At 40.4% G+C, this 24,310-nt stretch overlaps 1 protein-coding gene across 6 annotated transcripts in view; it reads left to right on the forward strand.

Annotated features, from left to right (window-relative positions):
- LOC139453258 (cGMP-specific 3',5'-cyclic phosphodiesterase-like) overlaps positions 1-24,310 on the forward strand; it is a 151,697-nt gene that overhangs the window by 66,831 nt on the left and 60,556 nt on the right. The window contains exon 1 of one of the 6 annotated variants that reach the window (XM_071234883.1): positions 15,327-15,753. The exons of the other annotated variants lie outside the window; for them this stretch is intronic. The gene's annotated coding sequence lies outside the window, so the exon portion shown is untranslated. Of the gene's footprint in view, positions 1-15,326; positions 15,754-24,310 lie in introns of those variants that run through there. 6 annotated transcript variants of the gene reach the window in all.

Below are 24,310 nucleotides of genomic sequence, written 5' to 3' on the forward strand. Positions count from 1 at the left end.
TAAGCTCGGGCAAAATACAATCTGCTAACTTAAAGTAATGTTTGCAATGGTCGTCACAACCTATGTTTGGTGGGTAGGTATATTGACATTCGGGGAGGATATTCCCTGTTACATTTGCGTGTGTCCACACGCCAATATGTCACATTAAAGGACAGTAGATGTCAATCCTGCATGATGGTTCTTCCGTATTACCCGCGGGAGTCACATCTTTTGTCTCAGCAATGCATCGTTCCTTCCATGCACATGACGCATGAATCACATGACGCCCAAATATATTCCCATGGCAGCCATTGTTCGCGTTAGTTTGCCTTGTGGTGTCTCATTCCGTTCTTGGGGTATTTCATCTTCTTGTAATCCCGTAGTTCAGAAAGGATGACGCGTTCACAGAAGCTGTTATTCGAAATGCAATCCCCATGGAATGAACTATTTCCCTGGTTGCGATGTGCGCTTGTCCGGATATTCGTTTGTGTGACATGATTATTCACAAGTGATGGTATTCGTTCATCTATGCATCATTTTCAATACTGTAAGGAAGTAATTGCGTGACTAGTTCTATTATATATTTTTAGCTAATTGTGGCGACCATTACATTGAAGTCATTTCAGAATGAAATACGATTTGAATTAATTACATAAGCGTAAAATGTTGTTTTGTGATAACAATCGTCACGCATGAAACTGGGCTCTATTGCCAACATGGGTATAATGTGTGAAGCCCATATTACAGTTAAATATTGCTTAAAGCGTCATGAACTCTACCCATTTTTACACAATCCCCAAAGACAATAGATATCTGCGATGGATATGAATTGCTGTTCTTATGTGATACGAATGCTTTGAAATGATACGAAAATACACGTATGTCTTTACACAACTTTAGAGCCCAACAGTTGGTTTTTCAGAGTGATCATTTTCAGTGATCCATTCATATAATGTTCAGCGCTATTTTTGCCTTTTACGGTCAATGGAATGCGTTTCAACAGACAATCGAGACCGTGATTCTCTGGCGTTGACGTTTTATATTCACATGTTTAATACCTAACATACTTTCTTAAAGACGTCCCAGGAACGTTAATTGAAGTTACAACCCACTTAATTTCCCCACTAAATCGGATTCCATGATGTATATTTAATATATCAATTTAACCATTAACCATTAATTAGTCACCTCCATTAAAGAGAGATTATACCTCATGTTCACACATGATGCTCGTTACACCGACTAGACCAAGAAATTGATACCAGGCCGTAGAGCATAGCTCTTTAATAATTCATTATGTGACCGAAGGCTAACCTCTAAACCAACCAAGTGTAACTAACCGCACTGGTACCAGAATCTTTCATGATAAACAGGACGGTGCATATGAGAGTTTCAGTTATGATTATGATTTATGGCATAATCACCACGACTGATATTACCATTATTTGTCACGGCTTTCCAGATTTAGCACTAACTATAGCAGAACATACGTATTTGGTCTATATATAGCACTATAAGTAATATGTTTTGGACTTAACAGTCTACATGCTGCAATTACAAATCAGACTTGTCTTATTCATTAGCAACCAGGCGGACAACAGCCATACACGTCGTTTGATGTTAAAACATAAAACCAGATTGGGATGGTCTCATTAATGGATGAGTGTGTATGGATTTATAAATCAGCTACGTGATTAGGGTAGAATCATTGCTCTGAATTTAGCCAAGTCGGGAGCCGGAGTCGGACCTATTACAGCTTCTATGTACCTGGTTTGGTTGATTTATGAGATGTGGTGTGTATGTGAACGTTCCTTATGTCATTCCAAGAGTATGTCCACACAATTCGGCTCTGTACTATGACGTTCGACAAATTATTCGGCTTTCAAATGTACAACAACAAACGTTAGAAAACCATTTCACTTGGTGTGAATTTAAATCTTCATCTAATCATCAGCAAGAGCTTTCTATCTTCATTAATGTTAGCGGCGCAACAAATTTAATTGTCACTTTTTGGTACTATTAACCTTTAGAATGTAATGCAATATTAATATGCTTGAAGTTCAGTGAATGTCGCAGGACAAATTGTTTATAAATGACTTTTTAGGTGGCAATGCTTTAATAACCGGGCGTTGACATTGCAACACTTAAAGTACTCACGGAAATGAAAAAAAACTGTTTTTTCGACCTCAGATCTTAAATAAATGCAGTTAATATACAAAATATGTAAATATTCAAACAACTAAATTAGTACTTATTGGGCCGTGGCACAAATACAGCGTATCAAATATTTTATGCCTTTTTACACGTAAAAGTGTGTAAAAATGTGAATAAAACAGACTATTGTGAAACAGGGCATAACCAGGTGTAAGTAGATCAAGGTGACCTATGACACCTTGACGACAGGTGAGAACAGGTGCATAATGCCTATAGTCTGTTTCTGCTATGTCAATTTGGACTTAGTTTTATTTTTGAATGTTGAAAGTGCCGACAAATTACCTCCTGTAAAGTACATTTTGTATTGTTCAGTGAGATCAAACTAGCAAATCCAGACTAGTACTTTTCGAGTTGTTTTGTCATTTCGTATTCACAGCTACGTAACACTTTGTGTCGATTTTTAAATTGAGAAAAACAGGTTTTTTTCATTTCCGTGAGTACTTTTTTTTTTTTTAAGTATTACTCTTTCGAGCGATAACCAAGATCTTAGAACAACGCAAGGGTGATTGGTTACCCTGGTGGTTAAATTGCTCAACGTTGTTTGTCACTACAAAGATCAATCTGTGTTCGATTCCCAGGGTCCACGGGGTGCAACGTGTGAAGACAGTTATTGGGATCTTCGCATTTGTTACATGCCTCAACGCAACTAAGGGTATGGTTGAACTCTAGCCTTTTACTTGGCGGTTGAAAAAGGAAGCTGACACACACGTCATAGAAGAAACTTAAGATGCATATTCACAAATATATATTTACATACTGACACCGAACGGAAATATATAAATAATATTTTATTCCACAGCTCTAGACTTAGCATTAATAAATGAATATGGAATATGTGAGCATTATTCAAATGTTTTAAAGCACTTAGGATTTATGTCATATCAAAGTACAAAGCACTAAATATCAGTTTATCTGTACTCTGCCTGGACTACTTGGTCGATAAACCGCTAAATATGTTGATGTTAATGGGTGGCCTCGGTTCAATCTGTTGCGAAAACACTCTCGGTTGTTTTGTTCAGTTGCCGGCTTACCAAGGCTGCATGCCTCGTTCAAGTCATTTGAGCTATTGGCGTGACCCTTTGTTCGTCATCCGTCTTCCGATGACCGTCGTCCGCCGTAAACATCGACTTCTCCAAACAGCGGAAGACATTCCTGATCAAGTTGAAACGTGTCATACATTTTCCTACCAATGAAAAAAGCTAAATTTTTCCAAGGGGTTCGAATCCGGTTTTTGAAGTGGGCCCCTTCTGAACATAATTAACTGTGGTATAAGTATGACATTGTGACAACATATGAAAATAGATTGTTGGTCGGTTATATTGTTTGTACAATGCATAAGTGAATAACGTGTATATGCATGGACTCGATGGTGAGCTGTTCGGGTAGCTAAGAGACGTTATGTATTCTGCAGCAGCAGGTGACACTTCGGATGGTGAACAGTGTTTGGCCTCTCTATAAACTATCATGTCACAAACTTTAAGGTATCGATAGGCGACTGTTTCGACACAGTTCAGACGTCCCTTGGCACAGACTATAGTTGTCGCCGTCGAGGCAGTATTATCATTCTTCTTTGTGCACTGTGGGGCGATGTTGCCGAGTGATCCCTTGTGGCTCAATTGTCGTGAGAGGCGAATTAATGGATCGGCTGGTCAGGCTCAGTGACTTAGTTGATAACATGTCATCGTTTACCAATTGCGTGGATCGATGCTCATTATCATCAATGACTGGCTCACCTGGTTCAGACTCGATTATTTACAGACAGCTGGAATATTGTTGAGCACAGCAACAAGACTTGTTATGTGATGATGTTGAAAAGGTCTGGTGCGACAACTATCGATGGTATATCGTGTAAGTACTTCATGTATGATCATAAGTTCCATACTGATGACTTGAAGTTTCGCTGCCTCCTAATTTCTACTGATTATACCGTTGTATTATGTCGTTGCGCATATAGCATATAAAAGACGTTTTCGTCATTTTATCTCACGAATAGACAAATATTTCAGACATACTGAGTCGTCTTTATATGTGTATCAACATGCTGGTAGCGACATATCATGGCCCTTCAGTATTATCCAGTTCAACTGCTAAGTCTGATTTATATTGCTTCTTCAACTTCCTGGAGTGTATCGAACCCAAGCTTGGAGGTTTGTATTTCCTGTCGCCCTCTGGTGTCTTCACGCGAGGCCGACACATATAGTATTTAATTCATACCTGGCCGACACCCAAAGTCCATCCATCCTACAGAGTAGGAGTGCTGAGCGAACAGAGGCAAATCCGAAACAATGACACTTACCTTGTGAGACACCACATTTAACCTGTGCTACCAGTAAGACCGGACATGCCTGCCCTTTTCGCCAACACCGGGTGTCATCACTGATTGTCAGTGATCCATTCATATTTTTGTCACTGCTATTCGGATAATTGACACGGGTTGGTCTTTTGCATTGACGTTTTATATTTCATTGACTTGCAGGAGCTAAACTTGCCGAGCTACATACAGCCAGCCTACAGAAGAACACAACAAAGAAAGTGTTGTCGTGTGTTGTTTGTAGCATTATCCATGGATTGTGGTACATTATATACTTGATGAAATGCAATCATTGAACTATTTATCGCAAATGTCATTTCGAAACAAGAACATTAATCCACCTGTTCTTCCAGGTCAGCCGATAAACCCAAACTCTTTACGTATACACCTAACCCACATGTTCCCACTCGCAAGTCTTCTCCGGCAGATGTGTCGCCGTAATCGCCTCGGCCTGTGATGCATTTGTGGCTTCATGTGGTCCGAACACAAATCTTCATTCGTGGTATTAACCTGACAATATTTGATCCTCTGTACTGTTATCCGGAGATGGCCTAGTTGGACGATTGTCAATAACATCTGTGGTTTCACCTGTCCTCTCAGACGTTAGAAAGTAGGTTGTTTGTTCTATTCTGATCAATCCACGGAATGTCTTCCGCTCTTTGTATAATCTGGCACCAAGTCTCGTAGTGCGTCACTGATAGCGTACGATCTGTCAGAGCATGAATTCGCCATTGTTCGTCCTTTTCCGTCAGAAATCACGAATAGTTACCCATATTGTTCATTGAGTAAATTCAGCGGGATATAAATTCCTTCACGATGCTTATCTATTGGTTCATCGAAGCATTCATTACATGCACTTTCAACCGACATTTTTCATTGTAATTTCTGAAATATTCCGAAATTAAGATGTATTGTGTTTCTACGTTTGATTGTTGTAAAATAATGATCAGATGCGCTTATTTCATTCCGTGAAAAGAGTTTCAGTCAATGTCTGTTATACACCTGACCGAGGGAATCAAAACATTAGAAACGTATAATTCCCGTCGATTTAGTGTCGACTAAGTGCCATCGCTCTTGAAGTTTGCTCATTTTGCCATTATTAGCAGTAAATCCGGACTGCCGTTGTTAATTTTTTGTGTCTGGAAACATGTACTTCGAATTGATGTAAGGTCCCCATCGCTTACTGTGAGTGTCTACATTCATTTCTTTCGAATAAATTGTAAGTGAATAATAGTGTCTGTACGCCATGGGGGCACTTGTTCCTTATATCAATGCTATTAAGATCAATTGAATATATTAATCATATAAGTGCATCTCGAAGACCGCGAAGATTTACTGAGTGAATGAGTGAGTGAGTGAGTGAGTGCATAAATGGCGTTAAATGCAGTCAGCAATCAGATCAGGGTAGGTAAGCATATCGCATATGTATACAAAACCAACTTTTTTGACAGAACATAAATTCCCGGACAGAAGAATGTTTTAAGAACACCCGCTGTCACCATTGTGAGCTTCCGTTTTGTTGAACTCTTCTCATGCAACAGAGAATCCACTTTAATCTTAATGCCTTCACGTCTTTTACAGATTTATTCCTTCATGTGTCTCTCATACAACGAACATGTACAGACGAGTGTAGATACGTTAAGCATTTGATGTTTTATTAAGCATGTTCCAGGTATATTAATGGGGAGGATCCACCTCATATACACCTTATAATTCTCCAATTACTACCTATCGAATACATTTTGCTCGAGTACGTTCACATATGCTTATGCCAGTCTTGAGACAACGCCTTCATGGTGAATCCCAAAAAGATCTCCTGCATACACGCTTGACCATGGTGTCCCACAAGACTCTCTCTTAGGACTAGTACTGTTACGCTATATTCACGATCTCTTAGCATTATTGCTGACAAGCACGAAGTCAACCAACACCAGTGTGATGATGATAACCAGCTCTATGTTGGTTTCTCATATGACGCTATAAGATTGCACAGCCAAGGTGCAAAGCTGATGTCTTGATATAAAGCAATGGATGACAAAAAAACTGATAAAACGTAACCAGGGCATAACCGAAATTATAGTGATGGGTCCCAAACGTCACATCCAGCAATGCACAGATGTTCAACAACTTGTCGCAATTGATGCTGCCATTGTTCGTTCTGATAAGGTGAAGAATCTGCGTGTGGTGCTAGACCAACAGCTGAGAATGAGCCATCATGCAACCAGGGTGTGCCAAACAGCTAATTATCATCACAGACATATTGGAAACATTCGACCATGTCTCACAAAGTCCTCTGCTGTAAAACTTGTATTGTATCGAACTATTTCAAGAATTGACGGTTGCAACAGCCTCCGTGTTGATGTGACGAAAGTGTAGATTCAAGCCATCGTGAATACAGCTGCTAGGATTATATTCAGATTTTCTAAGTTTGATCTCCCAACGTCTTAAGGATCTCCACTGGCTGCCAGTTGATGTACGACTCAAATAAGATCCTCAGTAATGCCTACAAGTGTGTTATGACAACCTTGCACCTGTCTACCTCAGTGAACCCTTACAGATTTACTCTCTTCAACGAAATCTCCGATCTCAACAGCAACATCCATTCATTCACTGTTCCCCTTGTTAAAATTGTACTTTCGGAAAAACAACATATCATACGCTGCAGCATCTATGTGGATCAATCCACCCGAAAATCTGAAATCTGCTTCTACTCGTTCCTCTTTCAGTTCAACAGCCTCTCAGTTGCTAAAGCCCACAGAGCAAACATACTTTGAGAATTGTTGCGCTATGTATGTGCATGTATATACATGTGCATGGTAGGAATAGAGACATTTCTCGTCGACGTGTAGCGGAAAGTTTGCTGATGCAGCGTTGAACAATAATCACTCACTTAGAAATATGGATAATGTCAAAAGCTACCGGAAATATCTCACATCATAAAATTATTCATGTTTTCCGTGTAGCAAGACTTTCGTCGATGGTATCAATTCATGTTCCCGTTTTTTTCAGGTGAGGAACTTACTTGCCTTTGCATGTGTATGTGATGGTTGACACCGGTGGGGCAGGACGTGTTAACTTTTTCGCGAACATCTGGTACCATTAATATTTAATAGCGATTCATAAAACCATGCTTATGATAAAATCGGACAATGGACTCTGCTAGTTCCACGCATGCAACTGAAAGTACCCACTGTCTGGCTGGCCTAATCATCCTTATCTGTTCCACTAAGCTCTTGCAGCACTTTAATCCTATTTTTCTCGCAGAACATATGTCTGCTATTTTAAGACCTCGTTCACGTAATAGTTAAATAGTCCACTGTGTAATCCGCTTCTGGGCCAGGCTGTATCACCAGACCATATCGTAGGCAAAGAGCTAACGCTGCTTCAGCTCCCGAGACAAATGGCACGAGTAACGGTCGGTGACCAGTTTTAAAGCCAAGTGACCTTCCATCAAATTATTTAAAGGGGTTGTTCCAGTTTTTGAAACATCTTCATCATTTTCTGTTTATAATGTGTTATCAAATTATGATTACTTTCTTGTCATCATAAAAATGGAATCAGCACATTGAACCCATCTTTTGTCTGCATCAACAATTGTAGTGGAAAGTAGTACACTTTTGTGCCCCTATTGGTTCTTGGGCTACGAAACCAGTGGAACAGATCATTGTTGACTTTTAAATGGCAGCTTAACTATATTATGTGTTGTGTTTAAATATGCAGTTTGATGTAACGGAATGAAAACTGTACACAATAGATCATACACTAACGTAACAACAACAACAACAACAACAACAACAATAATAATAATAATAAAGTAACAAAACCCTTTCCATATCCAATATTAATCTCTGCATAAAGCAGACTCGATTGTACGATTCCGACAATGTCATGAACATGTGAATCACTATCAAATAGTTATGATATCAGGTGTTCGGTGAGCGTATCTTTCCCCACCGGTGGACCCCGCCACAAACACATGCAAAGGCAAGTCAATTGTTCACCTGAAAAAGCACTAGAACATAAGGTACAAGTCAAATTATGGAATTGCATCGGACACCATTGTTTTCACTGATGCGTCAAATTTGACAGCTCGGAAACTATCCAGACCTCAGAATGTAATCCATTTTGAACGTTTGATAAATCTATAATTCCTTTAGGGTCTTTTTCTAATTGTTACAACTCTTTTTGTTTTAAAACAAGCATTTCAGGGACGTCTTTCAGAGCTTACACATTTTAAATGGATGAGATTGGATCGTTTGATGTATTTCAAGTCATATCATTTTCGGCATACAGATTAACATCTCCATTTCCCGTCTCTGAAAAAATAGGAAAATCACTGCTGCAAAAAATCGCCATGACAAAATCAATATGAAATGCAATTCCATCAATTTTGTGTGAAACCTCATTCCATTGAAGCACAGTAATTGCATGTCTTAGATATCATTTCTATCTATCGAAAGTAAGTTAATACAGTTCAGATCATGTACTGTGCGGGAGCGGCATGAACTGCGTCTGTAAAAAAACAAACATGGTTAAAATGGCATACGTTTTTAACATTTGTATGCGTTTTCAGGAAGGCTATCTTCCCTAGGCAAGGGAGATAACTGACTATAAGAGTCCAGTTTCCACCCTTGCCGAAATAGGCTGGAAATAGGGAGTTTTGTTTTGGCTGGACTAACGAGTCTATGCATAGACCAATCAAAATCGTATAAAATATCGACATCCGGTTGGTAAACTGCCGTGCAGATTTCGTTCGATTGCAGGATTTGCAAAGCATGTATACCGACGCCATTATATTTGACACAAATGCAAGTAATATGAGAGATGGAATCTAACTGGTCAATATAAAGGACATATAAGGGACATAACTCTTAATGTGGCGCTACGATGGAGCCTGGATATTCCATCCTAGTTCTGCAAGGGTGGAAACTGAACTTTTACAGTCAGTGAACTCCCTTGCCTCAGGGCGATGGGGAAGGTGTGCGCCTGGGTGGGCCAGTGGTATAAGGGGCCGCAATTCGATGTGTAGAGGTAGGTCAGGATCAGTTGATGGTAGATTCAAACCCTATATCAGCCCTGACAATCATCCTTCCCTTTGCGCGAAACACCTGGTGTCATCACTGATTTTCAGTGATCCCTTCATACACTTTTCACCACTATATTGCACTATATTGTTTGGGCAGATAATTGAGAGTGATTATTTTCTGGCGATGACGTTTATATTGACCTTGCATTGTCATCACCAATCCCATGCTCGGAGTAAACGTCAACGATCTGCCTTCGGCTTCCCTCCCACATTCATCTGGCACGAGACGATGAAATGCACCTTAAAAATAAGCCACGAAACATTTACAAATGGAAGGTTTGTTTGTTGTTAATACATTAGCTACATGTATATGGCGGTGGTCTATAAGTAATCGAGTCTGGATCAGTTAATTTAGTGAATTACATTATAATAATCGATCTTCGCAATTGAGATACGATGACGTGCATCAACTAAGTCAGAGAACCTGGCCACCCGATTCCGTCAGTCGCCTTTAAAGACAAGCATGGGTTGCTGAAGACCAATTCTAACCCGGATTTTTAGGCGAAGGTCATGGTGAAGAATCTTGTTTTGTTCGTTATTTAACGCATCACTCAGTCAATATTGCCTCCGCACCAAAATATATCCGTGCTAATGTTTGTAGGGCACAGTTTACAACATGCAAATGGTCTAATAGTGTTCGACGAGTTGTTTACTTCATGTAAATATGAGGCAGTGTTATAAACTAGATCCATGTCACTGTTCTATAAAAGATATATAAGTACATGAAAAGTTCTTTAACAAGCTAAGTTATACACTTTATCCTAATGGCAAAATAATGTTCACAAGCAAGTAAAAGAAGCATTTCATTTTTAACATAGTGTAAGCCTCCAGATTTACAATGATTTCACAGGCCCCGGTTGTACTCTACCATGTCAATGCGACCAGCTACAAGGGCTGTTTCAAACATTACTGGATCTAAATGGAGAGAGAACTACTTTCAAGGGATGTCAAAATATATATATCTTTCTAGAGTTGAGAGTGTTTAAGGTGTTTACAGCGGTATCACTTTCATGAAACAAATATAGTCGATACATGGTAAAACTAAATCAGTTGTTTGACGAGTGGTTTCGTTCCTTGCTATAATTGGTGTTCGCAGCTGGTGCCTGTTAGAAATTGAAGCTGCTGAGATTATTAACCTTCAGGGTTTTCTTACAAGTTGTTCGAAAAATACGTGATTTAGTTGTTTACTGTATGGTGCCAGCCTAGCATCTCGTGGTGTTATGTATAACAACCTACTGTAAATAATAATCATCAAACCATTTCAGCTAAGACGCCAGAGCACTTTGCGACCCGCTGGTAATAACGCGTGTATGTGGCGGCTTTGTGTATGAGGTTGCCCAGATCATGATCGTACAGTCTTAGGCAGGCCCTAAATGATCGTTTCGCGTCAAGCCACCAATAGAGCATGTAATGGATTTCTTGTTTAGGTCCCTTCCAAATAGTCGTGCATGCTGCTTGTATTTATTCCGACTTTTCCTGAATGTGAAAGGTTCGATGTGAACTCACAGGCCATGGAATTGAAATAAATGTTTCTCATGAGACACAAATATCAAATTCCACAGTAAGAATGACAGAATACTTAAGGCACGGAGAGATACCTCTTCCGTTAATCTGGACTCCACAGAACAAATATTGAGACGGATTTCACCCCGGTCACAACCAAAGAGTATTAATTAACCTGGTGTGTGTACAAGTCCTGACTTTATTATTTATTAGTGCTTGCCCACTGAGATACCATGCCGCAGTTTAATATATATTCCCAATTCAGACACTGTTTACTGACTTCCCCCGAACCCAAACCCCAGACAATCGCTCTATGGAGGCGGTCTCCGGACGGACAGTCTATCCACTAGACCACGGAGGTGCTCTCCGGACGGACGGTCTATCCACTAGACCACGGAGGTGCTCTCCGGACGGACGGTCTATCCACTAGACCACGGAGGCGCTCTCCGGACGGACGGTCTATCCACTAGACCATGGAGGCGGTCTCCGGACGGACGGTCTATCCACTAGACCATGGAGGTGCTCTCCGGACGGACGCTGTATCCACTAGAGCACGGAGGCGGTCTCCGGACGGACGGTCTATCCACTAGACCACGGAGGCGCTCTCCGGACGGACGGTCTATCCACTTGACCACGGAGGTGCTCTCCGGACGGACGGTCTATTCACTTGACCACGGGGGCGCTCTCTGGACGGACGCTGTATCCACTAGACCACGGAGGCGCTCTCTGGACGGACGCTGTATCCACTAGACCACGGAGGCGCTCTCCGGACGGACGCTGTATCCACTAGAGCACGGAAGTAATCTCCGGGCAGACGGTCTATCCATTAGACCACGGAGGCGCTCTCCGGACGGACGCTGTATTCACTAGACCACGGAGGCGCACTCCGACCGGACGGTCTATCCACTAGACATTTGAGGCGGCCCCACCACTTCGGGAAACTATAACACGTATTCGATGAAGTAAGCGAACCCTACCACCCAAACGGTAAGGTCGCTTAAACCGAAATGCCAACGTGGAATAACATGAGAACATCCTACAATTGAGTGAGTGACTTTGAAAAGTATTCCAGATACATCAGGGCGTGTCAGACGTTAACCACTTCGGTGTAACCCACGAGCACGGATATGATACTGATAAACCTAAAACACAATAGGGGACATCACTCATACGAAAATACCATGCAAATCCAAAGAAAACTGCATGTTTATTGTTTGGGGTCAGCATGTTAAGCAGCAATACCAGGAGAAGGCCAGGCAAATAAACTACGTATGTCTTTGTATCCACTGTTTTGTGGGTTGTTGTGGGTAAATACCGCTTTCCTTTTATCGGCATCGTCTGCATAACAGTACATTATAAACATAATGCTCCGTATATACCAGGTAGGAGTGTTGACTCGCACCACGAACTGAGGGAGATAGTGATCACATCCCTCGGCCCTGACGTTGTCTATTTGTTTCAGATAAATAGTCAATTAACCAGACTCATTACTGCGAGCCACGAAGAGGTGTCCAGGCCCGCTGATTTACACCCCTTCCCTTGCCCACGACTGTTGGGAGATTGGCACGAAGAGTGAGACGTGTAAATTGCTCCGTGCCCTCTGTGTGTTCTAATTACAACAATTTCCTCCTGGCTGTACTCAATTGCTTCACGGTAATCAGAGCAGATGGAGACTACAAATCTCAAACCAGATTAGATCAGGTTTCGGTGGAACCTGCAATGGATGCATTCATTAAAGGTTTAATGTGTACTATTGTGCGTTCATGACGTCAGTTGGGTAATGATGAACTTGGTCGCAGCGGGTCAGCAGCGTGTTGAAAAACCAAAAGCATAAATTCCAATGTCCATGTTCCCTATCTCCATTTTAACCCGTTTACGTGTAACGTGGTCCTGAACAGCGCAGTTGGGATGTCTGGATAGCATGAGTATAGCATTATCTCTGAACAATCACCATTAAGACATGCTAACGGCGGATGTGGATGGTAGTAGCACCAGTCATTAGGCATCATTACTGCAACCCTAAGTTTCGCAAAGCAGAACAGCATTGTTCTGTATGATTTCATAGTGGTGGCTATTGAGAGTTGGGCGTCAAGAATAACCAGGGATGAATGAAAGGTTACGCGGTATTTCATACACAAATTGAAAACATTATTTAAAAAGCGTTGCAACAAAGATCTCCTTCTTTGTATGAAGGGGTTACATTATCGGTCTAATTGCATCTCTGAAATTTATCCATAGAATTTGCTGGAGTAATCTAGCGGTAAAAGCACTTGTTCATCAAGCCGAAGTACATGGATGCAATTTATGAATCTCAGCCTTGTCACTACCATAATGATAATATTAGAATATATCTAAAAACCGAGTAAAAAAACACTCACGCATAAATATGTAATGGTCATGAATCGGTCATGTATCGTTTCAGAAATGTATCGCACACATAAAAGTTGATATTATCTCACTGGGATCCATCATGGCTACTCTAAATGCGTACTCCTTTGATTTTTTGAATGATGAAAGCCACTTTACATAGAGCATTTATCAGAATGAATAAAGAGTATCATGCATGCGTAAGATGGTCTCATAACGTGTGTGGTCCTTTCATAACGAAAGACGTTAACATAATGGTACTTGTTGTTACCCTACCTGGCGTTAGCCTTGAAGGGAACAACACAAGGACTGGTCGTCTGGTAGTCAGTATACTGCGTCTGCGTTGTGAATTCATGTCAAACTGCGGCATAGTGTTTCAGTGGTTAGAACTATAAAACCTGCATTAGCCTTAAAGAGTACAAACAGCCACATACACGTGCATCAACGTCGCCATATAAGTGCAATAATCTTGAACGCGATCTTCGATATAAAATGTCTACACCCCTAAACAATTTGTTATCTGCCGAAACAGATTTCATTGGGCGTAAAAGGCAAAATAGTTATGAATGGGTCACTGAAAATCAGTGATGACACCAGGTGTTTGCAAAAAGGAGAAGCATACCTTTCACCCCACCCACGTGTAGTATATGCGATTCATCATTCGAATTCGAACTCGGAGACAATCAAAAGTAACTGGACAAGGTAGACCTTAGGACACCCAACAAGAAACTGGTTATTCTGCTTCAGACTCCTTAGCATTCCATTAAGTCTCAGAAGGTAAGGCACAGTGTGTTTTCGGTAAATAGAAAGAGGTGTTTAAGGTAGCATATGTGGTATATGTGGACATCTAGGATACCTTTTGGATCTATTACTGATTTCTGTGTGGACACATATGTCAGTATGCATGTTTTACCAGCGATCCCCCAGTCTAATCAAACAGACGAATTGCAAGATTCTGTATTGAACGCTCAATAGAAAAGACAGCTTCAATACTCTCATTTCCAGCTGGGAGATTTATTCCTGATTTCAGTACATTTTATTGAAGTAATGCTATTTATGGAAATGAACGCGAAGGTTAATTCGTTTAATGCCTTTGTCGTCCGCTATGTGGCGATTAGTTCTCCAAGACGCGCGCCTGGGGCTGGTTAATGTTGGTTCCAAAATGTCAACGGCTAAAGAAATTAAGAAATGTCACAAAACGCGCAGAGTCTTTGATTATCTAAATATCACATTTAACGAAATCAATTGTAGCGCTATATTGGTTCAGCCCATGTCTACAGACTGTCTTGAATCGCAGGTAGGACTAACCATGATGTAATGCATTACGTGCGAACCACGCAGTTGAAAATGTCAATACCTAATCTGTTTCAGTATCCTTATAAATGACATTACACGTCATTCTTTGACTGCACAAATATCAATCAAATAGTTATCTTAATGGTAAAAAGTAACTATAGCTATGTATTGGGGGACTCTAATAGTATTTAGTTCACCATCAGAATCATGTCAACTAACATATGCTGTACAATGCCAACTATATTATGAAACTTACTGTGTGGAGGAAGAGTGTATGTTCAGTAGTCAGACACAGTGCCACACAAGTCGCGCATCCTCCTTTATTAATCAATACGACACCTGGCTTCAAAAATGTAAGTTCAGGCTTCATAATGGTCACCCCAGCAAAGGCAGTTTCGTATCAGTACGTGGTAATCATTCGTCGATCTTGCAGATATTGATTCAGTACTGCATAGCGCCACGCTTCGAACCTATGGGTTCCGTTTTGTCTCCGATATCTTCCACTTCCTGTCACGTGACTTAATGGTTGTGCCAAGCAACATGAAAACTAAGACTGGCTTCTCGGCAGTTTACGAGAAGCGCGGTTGATGCCTGCTCTCTTAACGACGGCATTAGCCCTATACAGTCGAGTTTGATGAGCGACGTATTGGAAGACGTAATTATGTGTCCGATTCTTGGCTTGTGGGCTTAAAAACAATGGTAATCACTGCAATCTGTCTGCTAACAGGGACAGTTACGAAAGTGTTATTGAAAGTTTCCGGACACGGCATTGATCAAATTGGTTAAGTCGAGACGGCAAGAAACTGATCTGGACATAGCGTCTCGTCCGTGAATCTTAACAGTCTACCTTCACTCTTCCGCTGAGTGAAGAAGTACCGACTGAGAACGGGGACTCCACGTGCTGCCTTGTAGCGGGGTTTAGGCAGAGTCTCATTCATTGGAGTGCATATAGACGTCTTTGGTATTCGACTGGCGTGTTGCCGCTGTGGACTGACAGGTGAGATATGCTGTTCTGGCTCCTCGGAAGTGGTCTTTAAAATAGTTTCATGCAAATGCTCTGATAATAAGGCAAAAGATTAATGCAACTAGGCATTTAAGTCGTCATAGTGCCCTCTCTTAATGGGTTGTCGACAAAGATGCATTGATTATCTTTCTTAACTGCATGAGATCGTTTTTCTATATGCCATTGAAATAATCAAATGTACATTATGAATTAAATGATAGACTTGCGGACAAGACATAAGACTTGCTTTGACTTTTTGAATATTGAAAAAGTTAATATCAATAGATTTGTTTAATCTACCGAACTACCAATACAACGAATATTGTATGCATCTATGAAGCCATCTCGTATATTAGGTGAACAGTCTTTGTGCATTTTACATCATTATATCAATCAATCAATTATTAATAGAAACTGATTGCTTGACATAATTATGATAGTTTGTGTGAAGGATGTGTGACAACATGTCAGCGATATCTTCCATGTGTTATCGGATGTGGCAGTCTTACTTTTTAATGGACATTGTAGAAGTGGCGAGTGCTTCTGGTAGGGCAGGGCACGCTTTCTATGTTCGCGACCACCTAGGATCATCAGTGATTTCCAGTGATCCATTCATATAAGTTTCACAATTATTTTGATTCGGTGGATAATCGAGACTGGTTATTCTCTAGCGTTGACGTTTTATATTAAATGGAAGTTATATCAGCGTTGTGGTGACATTATACGTGTACGTCTACGGGTTGCGTGGACGCGGCGGTTATACATCCATGGGAATGGACTAGCGTCACGCCCGCATGTGAACGACTCGACAAACGTCAGATCAGTCTCACAATGGAACCCACTTAACCTGGATGAGTCATTGTTGATAAATACTGTAATCTGAACTCACATGTACATGCACTGACACGAGTTCCGATTGTATTGAAATCAATTTTAAACATTTTGTAATCCATTGTTTGGAATTATTTACTGTGTTGGGTTGTTATGAGTTCAAGCGAGACAATTCTAACACACCGCAGTAGTAAACTTTAGACTGATTCGATCTTCGTACACACCACCTCAACTGCTATGTTAAGACAAAGTATATCAGCAAATCGTTTTATTTTTATTACTCATTATTCATTCAATACAATCAACTGGACGTTTTATCGACGCAGCTGGTGGCAGCGTTTATTTTGTGTGGTGTTTTATTACACGAAATAGACACTTGATCCGAGGATATTATGTTTAATGGTTTTTTGGTATTGTTGTTTTGACGCTGTAAATCGCTTCCATATAACGTCCAATTAAATCTAAGGTGTTTTCTCTTAGGGTTTTTTTTTATTGTGGTGTCTATAAAAGGAATATGTATTATCTGTATCATACATTTTTAATGATACACAGATTAACTATTTGTATTGTTCCACCAATATTGTCGATATTGTTTTATATCGTAATTAAATGCATTTATGAGTTTATTCGTAACGTTATTTGTTTGATTTAATGACATTCTCCCTGCTAGATCGACGTTTGTCATTTCGTATTTTATATAAATAGGTGCATATCCTCTACTTAACATTGTATTAGCTTTTACGAGAGTCCGCAATCCAAGATTTATCCTCCGGTTTGGTTTATGTCCAATTAATTTCTGTTTGGCTCGACTGGTGTCCGATACCCGAGTAGAATAAACAGGAGACCGCTGTCGTGGACAGACGTCCTCCGGCAATCAATGCGATACTTAAGAATACTCTATAGCTAGACACCTCTACAGTTTCTAATCGCTCCTGTATAATGTAAACTTACGGACAGAACGACGTGAATCTGTATAATTTAATAATGAGGTACACCAGGAGCTCTGTTTACGTTTCTTCGTCTGTGGTACAAATCCATAAATACTTAAATGTCAGTTTTTGTTAGTCACCATGGTCACGTGGATAAATGTGATTTGATAGTGTCGACAAAATAGTGTTGTGATAATGTCGTGAAATGTCAGTATGGAGAAGTGACAGTTTGTGGCTTAACATCAGTCTTCAATATTCCAGATATAGCGCAACGGTTTTTAGTAATCGAAACTGTAGACACACCACCGATTAGAATTATGAGTATCCTCCCACGCCACCTTGTACTATGGCACACGATCAACCAGGGCACCGACTCTGACCACCTAATCCATTTTGTCCAGGGGCATTCATTACTGGGGACTTATTTTAACTGAATCCCTACGGGGGATTGACCATGGTATGTAGATATGAAGTGTTTGCAGTTGTAGTGAGTGTTAGACAGAGGATGGGAAGGAACATGTGAAGATATGTGAAAAGGTGTTGTAAGGTGGTACAGTGTTTGCCCGAATAAGTCATCTTCCCAAGGCAAGAGAGTTAACTAACTATAAAAGTCAAGTTTCCACCCTTGCCGAACTAGGCTGGTATTATGGAGTTACATTTTGGCTGGACTAACGAATCTATACATAGTCCTCTCAAAATCGCGCACTGAAATCAAAATCCGGTTCGTAAACTGTCGGTCGATTGCAGGATTTGCAAAACATGTGCACCGCCAACTCGTTGTCAGCAGATGTTTTTAATCAAGGTGCTCACGTGATTTGATGCATTTCACGATGTAAGACCCGTTTTATCACAATATAGAATCTTGATTATCTATCAGATCGTCCTGACCAGGAGCCACCATGTTGTGTGATGCAAACGCAAGAGATACGAGAGGTGGAATCTGATTGGTCCATAGGAGAGGCTTAGAAGGGACATAACTGGTAATAGCCACTGGTGGCGCTACGATCGAGCCCACTAATTTCAGCCTTGTTTGACAAGGATGGAAACTGGACTTTTAAAGTCAGTTAACTCTCTTGCCTCGGGAAGATGGCATAAGTGAATTAATTGGGTTTATCACCAACCTAAACATAGTTACAGTGTCACATGGATCTGTGAAGACGCAAACATGATAATGGTCGTAGATCATTAACACTTTGAAGAAACCCATGAGTAAGGGTATGCTGCTGTAAGGCAGTTATCAATATCACCAATGCTCGGCCGATCCTCGCACAGCTAAGGAACGTAACTATGCACAGAGAATGTTTGTTAGTTTGTTGTTAAACGCCGCACTCAGCAATATTCCACCCTAATTGACGGCGGTCTGTAAATAGTCACTTCTGGACCAATGATTGACATCATGAGCATCGATCCACACAACTGGGATACGATGACATGCATCAACCATGTCAGCGAGCCTGCCCACCCGATATTGTGTGAGCATGGTATGATTGTTACTGTGTCATTTGTGAATGAAAACTGAAGAGCAAAAGAAACTTGACATGGAGTTTGATAAGCTGTAAAATGACAACAAAGACCCAAAAGATGTTGATGCAATTGATTGTGTGTATTCAATTCACTTGTTTCAATCATTCAAAATATCAAACGCCTGGGGGTACCAAAAGTAGGTTCTCACAATTTGCGTGACATAGGCTGTGGCCAATAAGCAGGACGACACATCAGCGGACGGCATTGGGGCGACGTCATCATTCCCGCGTATGACCTACCCTGCGCCGTCTCCTGGATGACGTCAAACGTTCCACAATGGCCATACACTGGCTCTCTCTCTGTGTTCTGCATTTAACGTGGCATATGTTCGGTGTGTTTTGGGTTCGTGTGAATGTGTGTGACACTTTCGGTTGAATTACATCAGGTACCTCCAATCTTAAAAACTGTTTACGGTATATTTGTCACTTCATGTGCAACGACAGCTGCATGGTCCTGGTTCTTTGGAAACTCGTGTGCTGCGTTTGAGGTAATTATATAACATTTGACCGCAAGCGTTTTTGGTTGTTCAAAATTTCCATTGTAAATTGTCTTTTGATCTTCAATTTATGTTGTCATTACGAATGTGCCCCTGTGTTAGAATAGGCGCCAGCAACCTATGCTCGTCGAACGATGGATCGGATGTCAACGTTCCCCGTCGCGGTGGATCGCTGCTCATGATATCACATTTATTTGTCCGGTCCAGATTTGATAATTTACAGACCGTCATCATGATCATATAGCTGAAATATTGCAGAGCGCTGCGTAAGATAACAAACAAAGGATTTGTCACATTAATCATGTTTAGATGATTATTAAGTTTCATCCAATAGACGGACGGCTATGAAGTCCCTTAGGACATAACATTGTTGATTTGTCTGGATTGCAGTATGAGTTCGAAAGCTTGGAGAATGGCATTTATGGATTCACTGTAGGGCAGTGTTAGGGATATGTGCGCTTGTGTAACGATAAATGGCTGCCAGGTGTTTGTTTAGATCGTTTCATGTCGCAGATCGTGCTTCTGGATCGTTGAATCGGTGTGCCAATTCCCTACTGCAGAATGACCCGTGAGAACAGACAGGTGTTTCTGGTTATTACCGACCTGCTGTCCGTGCGTGCCGTGTCACTCTGCGTTTCTTCCGTCGTTTGGAACCTACACTTACGTATGCTTAGCAATGTGTCAGGCAGGTGTCAATACATGACGGGATAAAGCCTTCCCTGTATCCTTGTAGGTTCATGTAGTCTATTCTTGCCGTGTGTATAAATTCGACTTGTAAATAGACCTCGAATTGCTTTGCAGAAGAGAACCTGGGCCCCGTTCCTCAAAGCGATCTTAGCGCTAAGGTGATCGTAAGTCCTTTACTTTAACATAGGCTTACGATCATCCTAGTGCTAAGATTGCTTTGAGGAACACGGCCCAGGACTTTATAAAAAGAACTAAATGACAATCGATTCTAGGACTATTCTGCAATAATGTCCTTACGGTAGCATAATTTTGGAAGCTATTAAGATAGGTATATCACGATAGTAAAAAATATGCACGGATATATTTCCTGTCAATTAAAGTTATTTTCTGTTTTTCTACATCTCCAAGTTTCTCGGCGCATCTGTTGCTGTAATCAAGTGTTTTCAGTGCAGTGTTTGGTTTGACGCTCTAACTAACATGTATTTTGACGCTTTGTCGGCACTTGTATAATAATTATTTGAAATGTCGCTTTCACGTGCCGACACCGCATCGTTGCGAACAGTCTGAGCGAATAGGGATGAATAAATGATGCCATACACAGAGCCTTTTGTATCACATCAGGACGCATATCCTACATAAACAAGTGTCATGGGAATAATTTATCAAGTCGACAAAGAAACATTACACATTGACATATAACAATGCTATCACACAAAGAGAAGACGCGTGCATTATTCTCGTCACATTACGGCATTTAATGTCAGGTTGAGTATCTCTATATTGCAGCGACAATTGTTGCCATAGGTGTCATGCAGTATATCTGATAAAGCGTGGATCGAATGAGGAATGGTTTTAACCAAACACCATTATGACCAGGTGTCATATCTTATTCATAGAATTGTATGCTTAGTGCTTTATCTATGCATGTGTTGAGAGGAACTTGGCATTAAGTTTTCAACAGATGTAGTTAATGGGAATAGATATTCTCTATAACCATTCTAAACACAACTCTCAACGACTCTCATGTTTGTTGTGTTCGATAGTATGGCCAGACAGAGCCACTTTAAATAGCCAATTACCTTTCATTGATTTACCAACCTGAGCTGGGAACACAAGGGAACAGTGAAACGGCCTCATCTGGTTTATATTTTGATTTTTGCATGAATATTCAGAGTGACAAAAAATATCCACAAAACTGTTTGACAAGAGGGATGACGTTGAGGAATATTCCAGCAGCTCCAGGCTTGCTGTCTGCATTTCACAACTTTTGATGTACACTCGAACATGCTATTTCTATGAAGATTTTAAAAAAACGCCACACTACTCTTGCTCAAAAGTTCTTTGATCAGGAATACAACATTCAAGGCCTGTTTTTTTGGTAGACATGTAAAGGATATTTCCAAATCTGACACTTCAATTACAAAAAAATCATGACCAATGTTATTACCTATTTTGACTTATGTTCCTGCGTTTGTTCAAGGGAACACTTGATTTGCCTTCGCATGTGTTTATTACATATGCCACCAGTGGGACAGGATACGCTCACCTTTACATGAACATCTGCTGTCATCACTATTTGATAGTAATCCATATGCACATGCTCATGATAGAGTTGGTATCTTATTTTGGACTCTTATGTTTATATGGAGCATTATAGCTTAGGTTAGACATGCGTTTATTTTCATGTATGGTTGGCATTTAAGCATTTTAGTGATAATACACATTAGTGACGTAACGTGACCTGACGTGAATGTTATGTGCCCCGGAAACAATGTTAAAGAAAGAACTTATGATTCCATCTGCTACGGCTCTGTATATCCAAATTGCTTTGTCTTTGAGGACGACGGACTCCCAACTTTGTATCCCGAGAAAAATATGAAAAAAATTACGAACGCATACGGCATGATTTTGAAGTCGCCGGATTAATATATCTGAACTCGTGTTCCACTGTACTTGGTGAACTATAAACGCTTTTGGTGTATTTTATCTACCTGTAGGATATACGGAGATGCAGTAACCATGTGGTACTGGTTAATCGCTAAAACAGCTGAAATCACTGCGCAAAGTAATCGCCCTGGACGTACCAGGATCCGCTTGTCGTCGGTGTGGGTGCTAGATTTTCCTCTGCTTCCAAATGTGTACACGTCTTCGACTTGAGATACTGACATGTGGTTTTATAAACGAAAACCTGTTCGGAGGCGCGTAAAACCTCACACACTTGAATCCGATGACCTCACTGGGAACGATATCGTCTTGATTACATATAAACACTAGTCTTGACACCAGGATGAATTGACTGTAGCTTGTTCACACTCTCACTTTTCAATCTTCCCATGGTATTGACGTTCACTTCATTTATTTGTCAGTTCAATGTTTGCTGTTATATTCCGTATATCGATTGTGGTGTTTAACAATGCAGCTGCTTTCAACTTTTCAACATCACGCCGTGCTGAAAATAACCGACTTTACACAGAGGTTCTATAAGCGTCTGCGGAAGTGTTGCCGTGTCTATAAAAAGGTTTATTATACCATGTCTAATTTTGCTATTTAGGAGAGGAACAGGACTGCTGAAGAAACTTCAGAGGAGAGCATGTCATAAACACTCTGCCAGCAGATAGCGATTAAACACACATCCTACTGATACGCACTCAAAGTGTCTGTGGTGGGTCTTTCTGCACTATGTTTTTCAAGCAATAAACTTCCAACAGCGCGTGTGTTGATCCAGTCCGTATCGGTTCCATGTGTATGTTGGCGAGATGCTGAAGGATTTATTAGAGGTTTAATTCTATAATAATTGAAACGGTCATGTAACGAAAACCGTTGCATTACTGCTGATTTAGGAATTAATTCTTATAATTCTTGACGTGGATTATACTTGCCGTTCCAGAATTAAAAATCATCTCATTTTAAACACATATATACAATAATAAAACAAATATATAAATCGGATCATTTATGTAATTGGTGCCAGGTATGAATCTACTATCAATGATAATTAATGTCATCATTCAACATACGGTCAGAGGCAATGCATATTTGATCCGATGTTTTTTGCCAAATAGATATGACCAAAGTACCCGAGTTACCCGTCCCAGCCCCACCTTCTAGGAAGCATGCATATATTGATGTGTGTTCGTATATGACGGACACAGACCATGCAAATATATACTGCCTCACTCACACTAAAGATCTACAGGCCAAGAGCAGAATAGCAGAAGCAGAATACAAAGCCATAGCAGAATATATAAAATGATTTATAGTATGCCGTACACAGCGATAATACATTGCTTCCTTATATGATAGTATTCTTGGTATCATATTAAATTTGCAATAGTTTGATTAGAATTATCAGCAAATAACCACTTGTTCTAATCGTGATACACTTAACTAGAATGCGTATCCGTACGGAATATCATAGGCTCATTATTACTTACAATACAATGAATACTTCTTCGACCTCTCACATTTGAATGTGGCACATTAGAGTTATTTACTTTGCTACCGGAGCCTACAATACAATCCTATACATGTACATTTCAGCTATTAGTACACAAAACGGTGTATCAGTCCGAACACACGTACATTAAAACCAATATTAGGTAATCAGCAAGAAGAGACCTTTGTACGCATTAATCTTCTTCCTCAACTAGGCCCTTTTATATTTCCTTACATGAAAGGTGCATTTTGAAAGTAAACATTGACAGCAATTAGGAAGCCTAGTTCAATAGATTTTACAGTCATGGTACATATACGATTAATAATGGAGTCTGGAGGCAAATAATGCCAAGCATTTATATTTAGACTCCTTCCTCGCAGTTCAAACAGAGTTAGCCGTAGCATCGTATACATATCAACGCGGCATTATCTCGTACACACGTGTGTAGTAGGTACATGTGAACCCTAAATCGCAAGCTATAATTGCACGCCAACGCCTACATACGCAATACCTGCAAAGATGTTATGTTCGTATTACATGTTTCACACCAATTCATGATATTACGTGTTTCACACCAGTACTTCTGTTTCATAATGAGATTATAACATGAAGGAGAAATCGTTAGTATCACCACTGACCCAAATAACT

Source organism: Haliotis cracherodii, unplaced genomic scaffold, assembly GCF_022045235.1.
Source record: "Haliotis cracherodii isolate W230 unplaced genomic scaffold, xgHalCrac1.p SCAF_9, whole genome shotgun sequence".
In the NCBI taxonomy this organism is placed as follows: domain Eukaryota; kingdom Metazoa; phylum Mollusca; class Gastropoda; order Lepetellida; family Haliotidae; genus Haliotis; species Haliotis cracherodii.